Source organism: Sander vitreus, chromosome 21 (genome assembly GCF_031162955.1).
Source record: "Sander vitreus isolate 19-12246 chromosome 21, sanVit1, whole genome shotgun sequence".
Taxonomy (NCBI): Eukaryota; Metazoa; Chordata; class Actinopteri; order Perciformes; family Percidae; genus Sander; species Sander vitreus.
The window spans coordinates 11,358,463-11,372,988 of record NC_135875.1 but is presented as its reverse complement, the minus strand read 5'-3'; the positions used below and the strand labels follow the sequence as shown (position 1 = coordinate 11,372,988).

The 14,526-nt window shown below is 45.6% G+C and overlaps 1 protein-coding gene across 22 annotated transcripts in view; it reads right to left on the bottom strand.

The window, feature by feature from the left end:
* tcf7l2 (transcription factor 7 like 2) overlaps positions 1 to 14,526 on the bottom strand; it is an 89,042-nt gene that overhangs the window by 60,181 nt on the left and 14,335 nt on the right. The gene's annotated exons all lie outside the window — the stretch shown is intronic.

Genomic DNA, 14,526 nt, shown 5'->3' with positions numbered 1-14,526 from the left:
GGGGCTAAACCTCCTGACTGCTCCCATAAATGATTTACTTGGCTTCTATCAAAAGTCTCTCTCTCACACACTCACACACACACACACACACACACACACACACACACACACACACACACAAACAGCTAAGCCGAAACAAGGGTCATGAGAAACATCTGTCTGTTATAAAATGGGTGGAGCCCTTTTAATTTGATGACATGTGCTGCATTGACGGTATTACCTAAAATGGTCTACCTTGTATCTTTATATATTGGCCATACAGCAAATTCTCTGTAGATTTTTCGGCCATCGACAGCCAAGTGTTGACCTTGCTATAGCATGTGGTCTAGACACTGTTTACCAATGTCACGGCCACCTATTTTCAGGGAAAGCGGTCACAGCAGCTGTTTAGGCTTTCAATAAAAACCTGTTTGTCTCGACACCAAATGCAAGAACAGGAACAATCAGTGTTACTGGCTAATTAATACAAAGGGGTGTAACAGGCCTATTTTGTAAGCTTGGTGCCACAGATACTTCACTTGGTAACACAAAAGCAGAGTCTTTGTGTTTTTTTTTTTAATTTAAATTTATTTAAATGGATATTCATATAAGTTGCTCTATTACACAACAAATACCCCCTGACAGTCTGACAGGTCAGCTTTGACTTGGATCTGGGCCTATGATGCCATTTGCACGTAAACCTTCAACATGATCGAGAAATCTTAACTCTGGAGTGCATTTTCAACGTCTGATATCCACATGTTTGGAATTTGTTGCTCCACTTAAAGATGCTATCAGAATTCTATTCAATTATATAGAGGGATTGAGATCATGTGCTTCTTTGCAATGATGACATAAGACCTTAAAAAGGTTCATGCAATCCTGTTACATTTTATAATTATCTCACCATCATTATTGGCCCAGAGCCCAGGATCACATTTTGGCACTTGGTGACAAAAAGTTTAGGCATTGCTGTTTTATAAATTAGAACTTCAGTCTTCAATCATCATTTAGTTTGGCAGTTGTATAGTGATGCAGGTACATTAGATCCAATTTCTTTGTGTTGACGGCTAGTTTGTAGGCTGTGTGTGTGTGTGTGTGTGTGTGTGTGTGTGTGTGTGTGTGTGTGTGTGTGTGTGTGTGTGTGTGTGTGTCAGAGCTGGTCAGAGAGTGAGTGTGTCGCGACCCTTCCTGAGACTGTGTCTAAATCAGTGGTAATTAGCGAAGAGTTCACTGTGGGGTGCCTGCCAGTGGTAGACGCTGGAGGGAGTTATTGACTCCATGTCCTCGGTTACAGCCCATGCAAGGGAAAAAACAGTTTGCTGCCTGGTCTTTCTCCACCACTACCACTCATTTATAACCCCAAGATGGTTTTTATTGCTAAAAAAAACTGGGTTTGTTTATGCTTGTTTGTATGTTCTGAGTGTGGAAAAAGGAAAGGTTGTAAAAACTCCAGAGTAGAGGTCTTTTTTATGGACCCCCCACACTGGGTATTAATTGCCATGAAGGGGAAAGAGGAGGAGAAGAGGGGGGTGGTGTTGTAACAGTAAAAGAGGAGGAAGAGAGTGACGGGGCTGCTGTCATCTATGAGGTAATTCAAGACAGTGTCCATTGGTGCCAGGGGGGCTAGAAGACGGGGCAGTGCAGGAGAAAAGAGGGGGTAAATTGTGAATCCAGCATGGGAAAGTCCTGCCATTGGGTGTGCACACATGCTCACACATGCAAATATTCAAACACAGCTGCAGCCGGAGAAGGAGTCGAGCGAGAGGACAATCTGAGTAGGTGGGTAAGGAGCGTGAAGGTGACACCCCTGAGTGTGGTAGAGAGACACTGAAAGACTACAGAGAGGGAGGGTGCCGCAGCGCATGCCCTGACAAGTGGCTCCACTTCAGCTCTGCTATTGCAAATGTTCTCACACACTAATCTCTCCTGCAGGTTTTACAAGCATGCCAAGGAAAACGGAGCCCTGGCAAGCACCGGGCTTTCCGACCACCCCCTTCTTGGCCTACGTCCTCTTCCTCCACCCGCCCGCCTGCGCTGCTAACCGACGCACCGCCTGGTCTTGAGTAGGCCATGACCTCTGACCCCTCTCTGCTGTTCCAAGCCCCTCCCTGTTTCCCACTCTGCGACCTGAAAACTCTCCCGCTATGAGGGGGCCCCCCGGGTAACTCAAGAGCCATTCCAATGTGACAAATTGCTCCGGAGTTCCAGGACAACTCTCTCCTCTCCTCTGTCTCTCTTCCTGCCCCCCACCCACACACACAAACACTAGCACGCCCCCCTTGACAGACCCCCACCCTGCAAGAGCCACCCAGTGGCTGTGCTGCGGCTCCAGGTTGTGCAGCAGACGGCTTTTCCTTCGCCCCTCTCCCTTTCAGCCTCCCCCCTTTCTCTTCCCCTGCCCTGCGCCCCTACTCGCCTGGCCAGCCCCACAATGGGAGCTGAATGACTCAATTGTCTCTGATGAAGTGAAAGACAAGGGAGTCCTCTAAATCCTTACACAGGGATGAACTCACTCTCACTGTTCCGATTTTCATGTCCTCTACTGCTTTCCCAAGCACAAGAAAGGGGTTGGTGGAGGGGGGTGGGAGTTGGTGGAGGGGGAGTTGCTTCCAGAATAATGCTTACCTTCCTTATTGATTATTTTGTGTGTTCAATTTTCAATTAGCCCTTTAGTCTATACAATCAGTCAGAAAACGGGCCTGTCAGAGCCAAAGTGGTGATGTCTTCAAATAGCTTGTCCTCTCTGACCAACCGTCCAACACCCAAATATATCATTACATTGAGAAGGCCAGAACCAATACAGTATGGAATTTTTCCCTAACAGTATTGGCAAAATACTACGGCTGTCCTCGATACAATTTTTAGGTTCCAAAGCTTCAGTAGAAATCCACTCAGGACTAGAAACAGCGCAACCTTAAATGACAGCACTGAGCTGAAATGGAAACACTATGCTGAGACACGTGTCTTTTTTGGTTTAATTAAAAGGCCTTATTGCCGTACAAAATGCTCTGTTGATCAATTAATCTGCTACTTGTTACAGATATATTTGTTTTACTATATTACATCCGAGCAGGTGCTTTCTATTTGCATGCTGGACTACTCGCCCATATGTGAGTTACTGCTGCTGCACCAAGGTCTGGCATGTTATGAGCTACAGAGTGTTAACCCAGATCCACACTGACTGTCATCGCATTGAAAACAAGCTGAGGCCCTGGTCCTGGTGTCACAGCTCGTGGCAGAGGGGAAGTAGGCTCAAGACAATTGGAGGGGCATCCTGGGCACTCACACATCATCCTCACATGTCTGCACACCGGCTCTCACCACTGTTGTTACTAATTCAACAAGCTGGCACAGAAGCAATTTGGCCTAAACCTGGCACCAGTGCTGGACTCTGATCCTCCCAAATATAACCCATCGTTTCCACATCCTATCAAACATTAACTAAACGTCAATACTTGCTATTGACAAAGAAGGAGGGGGGGAGAAGTATTACTCATACATTTTTAAGTGAGAATGACAAGGAAGGAAAGAGCAGGATTGATCCGCCCCTTTCTGGTCAACTACCAGCTCCTTTTTTCATATTTCCCCCATCTGATGTGTTTATCACAGGCAGCCTGGCGGCTAGAGCAGCAGCTACCGCAGGGCTTGTTCGTTTTGTTTTGGATTAAGAGCAGAGGGCTTCAGACCAATCAAGCAAACAGAGATCCTTATGTGCCAATGTGGCTCCCAAACACTGGTCCACTTTCCAGCAGGGAACCGAGGGACAGATGATGAGGACCACTGGGGCTCCATCGAGCATCCCAGCCATATGAGCAATGTGAGAAAGGAGGGGAGACAGAGGGGCAGAGACAGACAGGCATATAGCAGCTTGGGTTTAGAGTCAGCATATGGATACTGGGTGTTGCTCTAGAGAGTCCAGCAGATCTTCGACCCATCTGTGGCCACCTCATATGACAGACATGACATAGCTCTACACGGGCGTCATAGGCAGATTAACAGATAACACATAGACATTCAAAGTGACACCCTGACTTACTGTACATGCTTATTCACACCTGAGCAACAACGCTCACCCACATTTGAACATACTCTGGTCAACAGGCCCAGCAGCTCCTCTGGGAGAGCGCTCAGAGATGGGATTGACAGCTTGCAGATTACAATTGGACTGCTACTCTAAAGAGCTTAATTTAAGTCTGAAATGATCAAGGCTAGTAAGAGGAGCCCATTCATAGCTCTGCAAGTAAACTGCACCAAGCTTAAAAGATTAGTCTATCTAGTTTGACTACAATTTTATCCCGTTAAAAACTAGAGCTGAGCATATTGTCTTGATCTGTTGCGGATATTGCCGGCAGTCTTTGTCCTCACTCACAGGTGCCAGAGAAGAAGCATACACGTGCTTATACAAACACCTAATTTGTTGAGAAAGGGACAGTACTTTTCTGTAATTGAGGGAAGAAGAACCTTAATGCAACACAGACCAATCTCCCTGGTTATAAAAGAAATCACCAGTCTACTCAGCTATATGATACATTGTTGTGTCTGATTCGGTGTACCTGGTTTTGGAGGAATGGGTTTACTGTAAAACGATTAATACCTTGACAAAACTAGGAGAAAGTTAGACACAATAGTGCCTATCATGGCTGCTTTAGTTCTACTAATAGACATTTTATGAGTAAATAATAAACACACCCCACCTGCTCTAATAGCCAGAGGCATTTTGCAACCAGGAAAATAAAAGTGGAATGTGGGAAGGCCTGGGGTTTGGGGCAGGAAGGGGTCCGCTGGGCCCATATTTACTCCAAAGCCAGAACCGCTTGGGGGTCCCACTGGCCCTGACAGCACTGGGGCCACCGACCTGATCCAAAACCTCCCCTCCTCACCTTCTCTACCCCTACTCCCTTTGCCAACAATCTCCACCTCCACCTTAAACTCCCCTTCTCGCTCTGTCTTGCAGAAAAACTCAACACAACACTTTCATAAAAGCATATTTTCCACATGGAGAATGAGCAAATTACTGCTCCTTCCTCTCCACCCAACTCAGATATTACTCACCCCTTAAAATTAGGCTGTAGAAACTACTATTGTTCATAATATCTCAGAAAGTATTGCAGTGTTTGAGAAAAAAAGGGGAGATTGCTTAGTTTTTAACTGATCTGTTTGGTGGCCTTTCTTTAGACTTATTTCCATGAACACTTGACTTTTATCTGGCCTGTTCTGGAAGTTAGTTTCGCTCTCTTAAACACTGGTTCATGAGATAAGTATGGCTTTGCTCTGACACTGTTTACTTAGCAAGTGTGGGCAAATGTGCTGTTTAAACACCAGCTGATTGACCGGAAAGCTTCAAAGGATTGTGCAACATGTAGCTGACAAATCTGTCTGCAACAATCACAAGGAGACAAAATTGTCCACTTGTCAAAAGTTTAGCACTAAAGCATTAAATTGATTAGATGATAGATTATAGCAAAGATTACACACACATACAGAGGTCTCAGTTCAAGTTCTCAGCCCAAAACACACCAACTTCTCAACAAGCCTCAGAAAGTAAACAGCGTTCTGACTTTTGCACGTCCTCCCCCCATTCCCACTGTCCCTCTCCCTGTGTCATTAGGAGTATCTCTTGGCGGCTCTATAAATATTGTGGCAGGGAGGGTGAAGGCCAGCAGTAGCTGGCTGGTCTTCCGTCAGCCCCGCTAATGAACAGGCGCTCTGGCACCTTTAGCATCAAGCTCTGCTGCAGAATGCCTCTGCTTTAAGGTGGTTCTGCTGCTTCACAGAGCTACTCTTCTATCTGAGTGACTCTTCTTTCTTTCTTTTCCTTTACTCAGACACAAATATAACTCGGGCCTTGGTGTGCTTTCATTGGCTTCCAAGACCACTAGGGTGACAAACTGAGTGGGTTATATACAGTATTATGAGGCTGGAAGCTCTGATAAGAGCAATGGTCATAAATGCAGCTTAATCGACTTGTCTTACTTACTCCTATTAAGTAATCACTGTTTACTTTAACAGAGTGGGTTATCAGACTCCCTAGTCTGGTTAGTAAAGGCTAAAAAAATAACTGGATGCAAAGTGCACAGTTAAAAAATAAGGGCAGCATAGATGAAGGTTGTTTTTTTTGTGCGCAATACTAAAACACATTTTATGTTACTAAAACCACAAAGGTGCTTTATCAAATCATCAACCTCATAAACAAGTCCCTCTACAGTTCATCCTATGAAGATTTTCAGTCATGCGTGTAAAAGGATGTCTAGTACTTATTCAAAAGTAAACTGCATTTACTGGTTTTATCCTGAGAGCATTTTGTCAATTATCAATTTGAGAACTAATACGCATCTTGGATGAGCGGTGAAAATGTTAAAAACAGAAAATCCAGTTGACTTTTTTTTCCATATTGAAATGTAGGCTAATACAGCTCCCTCCATGCATCAACTTGTCGGATTACTGAGATCCATGTAAACATCTGCAGGAACTATTAGCTCAGTGTGGGTAATTGTTATTTGTGCGCATTCTCACAGTTTGTAGAATAAATAAATCAGCATTGTTATTAATAGCAGTCAGTAGAGGACCTACAGCTCAGTGGAAGTAGGCTGATGGATTGGCAGGCCAAAGATCAGGTCCTGGACCTTCCTGGTTGGAGTCTCGTAAACACTGACCTAGTTAGAGGCTACATGGAGGTGAACAGGCACGTCAGCAGGACTAGGTGTGTCTGAGCCCCTTACGCAAGGTCAGGCCAGGGGGTAGGAGGAGAAGAGGTTGGGCAACTCATGCGCACACTACATGCTTACCTTTGTTTGCAGGAAGCAGGGTTTGGGGCGTGGAGGGGAGAGTTAAAAAGGTGAACAGCAGCTGAGCTCTGCTGAGGGAGAAAAAGTAAGCTGATTGCTGCGCCCACGTTCTGCTGGAGAATGCTGTATTTGGTATTGTGCTGGAGGAGAGCTGAACGCTGCCCTTGATGTTGGGTGTCTGGTTTTGTTCTGTGAGAGTTCACTATGAATTAGTTAAACGGTAGACTGGATATAAGGAAGCTATGAAACATGCCTCAGAGGGAGAGAATGTGTACACTCTCAGGCTTCACAAAGACTTCCGATATTGTGAAAACACTATACACTATCACACAATTCTACCTACGCATATTCATCAATCAGAAAGCATTACGTTGAAGGCATCACACACACATATACCAACAGCCAATTAATCTTCACAAAAGCATCATACGAAACCAACAAACGTCTGTTTTGTGTGTCTTTCACACTTGCACATGAACCTTGAAGCAGTTCAGCCTCCATATTCATGAGGCCTACTCCTCCAGCATACCTAAAGCAAGGGATTTTAAAGGGTTTTCACTCAAATCCCAAATATGATTTCAGGTTATGGATTCATAACACAACCATCTATGCTAATTGGTCAGCTTTGAGCCATCTATTTTAGGTTAATTTAGCTTTAACCTAACTTATCGATATTGTTATGCAACATGGTATTTACTATGACACCGTGCATGAAAGAAGACAAAAAACATCCCACACATGCAATTACATGCACACTCACACAGTGGGGTACTGCTTCTTTGCCACGGTAACTTAATGAATAAATAAGTAATAAGGGTTTGGTTATTGGAGCTCATTAAAATGCGAGATGCTTCCATGACAATAACACCCGAGGAGGGTCAGGGGAGGCGTCTGTGTAGCTCGGACCAGAGTGGGTGGCTCCCTCCCCCCCCGTCCCTCCATAACCTGACCACATGCCCTCAACACTCACCTCCAAATCAACTTTGTCTGCGATGCAGCCCCCATCTTACCCTCTGCATCCCCACCTTTTCTGACACACAGCAGCATATTCATGCACACACAGGCAAAAAAAAACACACACACACACACACACACACACACACACACACACACACACACACACACACACACCTCTCTCATGGTTAATTACCACTTAGCTCAATCACGTGGTGATCCGTCCATAAGAGCCCCCCACCCTCCTTCCCCCCAACACAAACAGCAGCACACATGCCAATTATTGATGAATCTTTAATATGCCGTTTTACAAAGTCTCCATCTCATTTCCTACCACTGAGCAGATGATTACTCTTCCAATAGGACAAGTATTATAAATAGAAAACGGCTTTAGCACATAGAATGTTACATGCATAAGATTAAGTAACAATAAATTAGCTTAATGTAATATTATTGCAGGGTTGAAACAAAGTGGGCCATTTGGGTAAAAACGGCTAACTTTATGTTTTCCTCTTGCCTTGCATCTCGAGCTAGCACTGTATTAAACCCCCGCACAAAAATCCCACGCCGCGATAACATGTCAATAATGAGCTGAGGCCATCTATTGATCAGCTTAATTTTGCATCTATTAGCTAGGGAACGGCTTGCTCCGGGGGCGAGGGAAGCCAGGCGCTAACACGCACCGACAGGCTGGATGGAGATCATTACAACTGATGTTCACACACACGCTGTGATTGACATGGAGATAAGGCAGAGGAGAGCCAAGGCTCGCACGCCTCCCCGCACACTAAGCTAATGATACACCAAACGTGTGCTTGGTGTGTGTACGGTGGTGTCTGTGTGCGGGAGCATGATAGAGAGTGTCTATCTAGAAAGAGAGTTGGAGCAGGAAAAAGAGGAGAAGAAAAGCAGGCCACACGCCTTTGCTAATTGGCACAGTCAGAGAGGGAAGCTCATAAAAAACGAAAAAGCATTTAGTGGAGCACCTCAGCTTTCTGGATCGCCTTATCAAGTCTGTGTCATTTAAATACAGTTGACTACACCACAGAAAAGTCTGGCTTTGACCTGGAATGCATTATTTCATCTCATACTGCCTTAATTTAGAGTTTGCATAAGAAACTCAGTTGAGGCCTTCATTATGAAAATCATTTGTTTTCCTGTGAACGAATTATTGCAAGCTTTCTGTGCCCCGTGTCAACACAACAAGCAAAGCAGCTGAAAAAAGCAGAGAGGTCTTTTTTCTCCTCTGAGCATTTTTTGACTCTTTTTCTCACATTCAGAAGAAGTGACGTAGAGAGTAAGGATGGATCCATACACAGAGGGGGCGTGCAGGGAACATTATGCCCTTTTCTCCCTGCTAACCTATCCACCACCGCTGCTACAATGGGCCTGGCTTGGCATTGATGCAACCAGCTGCAATGTAAGATGCATCATACTATCCACACAGAGAGTGAAAGAAACAGAGAGTAAGGGAAGAGCCGGGTGCTGGAACTGCACCTTTTACCACACCATCAAAAAGAAACGACTGAATCTTTGTGTACGCCATCTGTATATCTGAGTTTTTATGGGGAGGAGGTCTTGTTTTGTGCCAGATAGGTTCTGTGGAGGTGAGGTCAGAGGCACAAAAAAAAAACCTTGGCTACAAACTGTGTGTTTTTGTCAGTTGAGGGATGCAGCAAAGGGATCGAGGGAGCAGCAGGAGGAGGGAGGGAGGTGAGGGAGGGGAGAGGGGGGGGGGAGGAGAGAGGAAAAAAAGCCCTCAGCCAAGCCATCAAGTTGAACATTGAACTTCACAGTAGTAGCTGCCTTTCTATGCCTCTCCTTTTGATGTTACCTCCAAAGCAAAGGATCAAAGGCTTGGAGTGTGGCGTGGGGAAGTCCCAAGCTCTTAGCCTGCCAGCCTGTGATATATGCAAAAGTCTACGCCAAAAGAGAGAGAGTAGTGTAGAGAGAGAGAGAGAGAGAGAGAGAGAGAGAGAGAGAGAGAGAGAGAGGGTGCTCGGGAGCAGAAAAAAGAGAGGAAGCTTGCATGGAATGTGGCTAAATAGTATGTTTTGTGTCTAATGAATGACAAGGGGATGACGCAATCAGCCAGTTAGTTGCAGTATGACGTCAAACAGGGAAAAAGTGCACACACACGAGTGTTAGAGAATAGACGTTTGATACTCAGAGAGGGCTGGACATGAAGGCAGTGGATGGGATGGGGCGGAGAGGGGGGTGCTGGCAGTGTTTGTTGCCCTCACAACTTCCCCCTCATCACCCCTTCCTCCCCAGCCCTCAACAAGCAACACGGGACAGCCCTACACGAGCACCCCCACTTCCACCTCCAACCAACCCCCAGCGCCTCTCCAACATCAAGAGGGTGAGAGCCTGTATCGTCTCGACATAAATATACAGTGTGCTGTTAAAAGCGAGGACTACAGTAAACACAGTGCACATGAAATCCTGGTTGTCTCTCACTAGAGCACAAACACTCACACACAATACACACTCACACTCACACTGTGGGCTCAGCTGGGCCAAAGAGGGGAGCAGAGGTGTGCTAAACTTGACAAATCTCTACGAGACAAACACACACACACACACACACACACACACACACACACACAGACACACAGACACATACATACATACACACACAAACACACACACACACACACACTTTCCCCAAGGCTGTAGGATTAAGAGGTCCAGCTGGCTGACAGCAAGCCCTTCCTTCCCACGTATCCCGTCGATCTCCCCCACTCCTCACACATATACCCAACCTCCACCCCTCAACGGCCCCTCCCACATCTCCTACCCAAAGTCTGCCAGCCATCCAGCTCACCGAGCATGCCAGGAGGACACACCTGAATTTGACATTGATCGGCCCGGAGCCCTTTTCACCTCCCTACACCCCTGTCAACATATAGGAGAAATTGACTCAAGAGCATTCAGTCCTCGAGAGAAATATGGATGCTGTTTGGAGAAACTTGACAGGAAACACCTACAGGACGTGTAGCCTACACGTCATGGCATATCATCAATGACGTTTGTCCGTCCATCTAGCCCTATGGTCTGTGCTACTGGTTGTATTTGTCAAGTTACAGATTCCTTAAAGTCTTGGCCTTGAGAAATGGAGGAGCGAGTAGTGGAAAATAAGGTGTGGAGGGGGTGCTGAAGATAACATAATGAGTGAAAGCTGGAGTAGGTGGAAGAATATAAACCTTAGTATAATATAACCCCCCCCCCACCCTTTTCCCATTTCTCAACAGCTGCCAGGTCACATTACGAATGTCTGGAAGAAAATATGCAGCAGGGTGTTGTTTGAGTGTTATATCATTTTGTCGACAGGGAAGCATGTGCACTTGAATGTGCAAGAAAATAAGCATTCACTATTGCAATATTTGAGAAGACTGAAAGTTAGGATTATGTTATTGGAATCAGTTTAGCGCATGTTTTTCAGGTGTTAGCATGCATCTATGCCTGGAGGGAATGAAGATGGTCAACAAAGGAACCAATACTGTATTTTTTAGGCTAATACTGACTAGATAGTCCAAGGCTATGACAACATATGAATTCATCAACGTAGCTTACCTAGAGCCAGAGGTGAGTGACAGGCCTAATGTGGAAAAAAGACGGGGCATGATTTAGGTGAAGTTTGGGTGAAGACGAAACAAGAGCAGCAGCAGCAGGGTCTCATTTTGGTTGTGATCCCAACCAGAGGATGCTAAAACCATGCTTAGGGCTGCCTTGCCCTGACGGATACCTAATGAGAACAGAGAAAAATCTATCCGGCGATTCACCATGCTACCATTGACAGACAGTCAGATCGCTACCACGCATTGGGTTGGTGGGGTGTTGAAAAAAAAAAAACAGACAAAGCAGTGGTGTAAGGAAAGAATAAGAATTAGGGACTGAGAAATGGAGAAAGGAGAGAGCGAGAGACAGACGGGAGGAAAAAAAATTCACAGTGATGACACGCAAGTGCAAAGAGCGATTAAGGATTTACTTTCAAAAGGACTCCCATTGATCTTTTTTGATAGACCTGCAATAAATCAAACCGGATTGACTCGCATGAGAACCAAGCCTAATCCTTTAGTCAGATCCAGGAGAACTCCAACCAAACCAGCTGTTAATTTAGGCTTTACAAGATAAAGCGGGAGAAATCCAACCTGATGTACCCTAGGGCAGAGGCTTACATCATCTCTGTAAAGCAATCAACTTATTGCCAGTTTGGAGAGGTAATCAGAGCACATACTGAGAGAGGAGAGGGAGAGAGGGGAGGGATTTCTGGGTGGAGAGAGGGAGGTGGAAAAAGAGAAAAGGGAGACAAGAGATGGCTGAAGAAGTTCGAGAGGGAACAGCATCATAAGAATGTATGAAACAATGGAAATGAAAATGGAGTCCACTTGATGATAAGAATGTTGTTATTTTAAAAAGATAAACTAAAATGTATTTTTCTGCATGCTGGGCATATGCACAGATCTTCTGACTGAAACAATGAAACTTAACTTTGAAACAAAAAACATGTTTACACAAAGTACATCTCCAATTATCTCCAGAGGGCGAAGATTAAACAGAAACAGTAGCTCTCTGGGCTGAAAGCAAGGAGTGGAGGCAAGCTTCAGCCCCCCCAGCCCCCCCTCCTCCACACCACCCTGTAATTTCCCAGGAGGCCGGCCCAGAGTTCGTCCCCATCCCCAGTGGCCGGTGCCACCTCAGCCGGGTCCTGCCAGCCACGCTGTGGCTGCACCATAGCACAACCATAGTAATTAAAATGGTTATTTTTGTTTGGGGGAACAAGAGGGATTATTTTTTCCAAGCTCTGGGAGGAAGTATTGCAAGACACCATCCAGCCCACACTGAGAAAACCATACTGATGCATTTTTCAGTTGCGCATTCTGTGTTTGTGTGTGAACTGTACATCATCAGCGTAATACACAAGTTTTAGTTCCTCTTCTTAACAGGGTGTGTGACACCGCAATGGAGGATGCAGAGGATAAAGCCTGAAACACCCCCCCCCCCACACACACATACATACACTGACACAAAGACTCATTAGCGCACCATCTACCCTGTATTTAATGTCCTGTTTACAACGCAAAACAACCAGATCAGGAATGAAATCCAATCACAGAGCTTTGCAGGGCCCTTAACGTCGGCCTCGCAGGAGAGCTGAGGAGAAGCAGGCCTTGTAATCTCTGGACACTGTCCAAGGGAAACCAAACCTCAGGAGTCAAAACAAAACCACACATAAAATCAGAGTTAAAACAGCAGCCTCTATTCAGCCCGTTGTAAACCCCTCCAGCACACACACACACACACACACACACACACACACACACACTCTCTCTTTGGACCCAGCATCTCTACCCTCTCCTGGTTACACTGTATGCACACAGGGATCACTCCGACTTCAGCGGGGCGCCTCTTGCATCGCCAAATTGACTGAGGCTTGGTGACTTGGGTTTTGACACAGGCTCGTTGGTGTGTGTGAACACACACACACACACACACACACACACACACACACACACACACACACACACACACACACACACACACACACACACACACACACACACACACACACACACACACACAGGACACATCCATGTAAAGGAGACTGCCACTTAAGCTTGACTCACATCAGCCTGTGCTATCTTTAGCAGCTGGGCTAAACTGTTAAAACCACACAACAACTCTCCCCCCTCCCAGCCAGCCTACCCCGACTTCAAATGAGATGGCCTGGCTCTTTGGCAGTAGCTGCCCACTGGCACCTCCCTCCACGGCCACAAGGTCACACGTTTAATTAAACAGAAAGTAGTAATCTCACCAGACAGATGGCAAGCAGGCCGCCTCTCAATTACTTTATGCCCAATTGAATCATTACTGATGTTATTTGCTAAATCATGGCACACAGGAAAATACCACAAAAACGAAGATTTGTGCGACAAGTGGGAGGGGGGAGGGTTACAGGGTCGTGGCAGTGTTAGGACAGAGAGACAAATGTGCCTCTTGCCAGGCAACTGTGACAGAGATCAAAAAGGCGTGAAAAATACAAACGCATGACTGTGTTAGCTTTTGGAAAAAATTGGAAGTTTAATACCATAGTGATCAGTGCCAGAAAAAACAGACCCTTATTTTTCTCAAAACCAAAACTGGTTCAGAACATTGGTCTATGTGGAAACAGTCGGCTCCCGGCAGCCCAGTTGAGGAAACCACATGACAAGGCCAATTTAAAACGTGAAGAAAGTGTCTGTCTCTTAAAAGTGAGCCAAGAAAAGAGCTGGGTTTTCTAGTTTTTTTTCTTCTCTTTAGGACAACCAGTTTGTCACTGGGGAGCATCCCAGTGGGCTCGAAAACCCTGAATGGCAAGTGTGAGCACTCTCATCTTAGCATTGGACCCCGGTGATGCCTCACTCATCATTTCTCAGCTCCTCCTGCCAATGGCTTCTGTGAACAATTAGAGGTTGACTTTCCCAGTGTCTCAGACCACAGCATCTCAATCTCTGGCCAGAGAGCTCCAACAGTCGAGCTGTCCAGCCAAGAAACAAGATTGTCCTTAAGTTCAGGGCAGAGTTTTAGTATTTATTCATCACTTACTGTTAGTGAGGCCTCTCTCAGCCTGTTTATGATTTAACACTACCGCAAAGCTAAATAACAGCAAATTAACTGTGCTGACTGGCCTCATTAATGTCAGGCATAAAATGTTTTCAGTGAGATCATTTCTGAATGTGCGAGGCATACCACTAATGTTAACTCAATCACCAAATGGGGTTCTTGGGCATACCAATAAAAAGATGATGACTATAAATTCTAC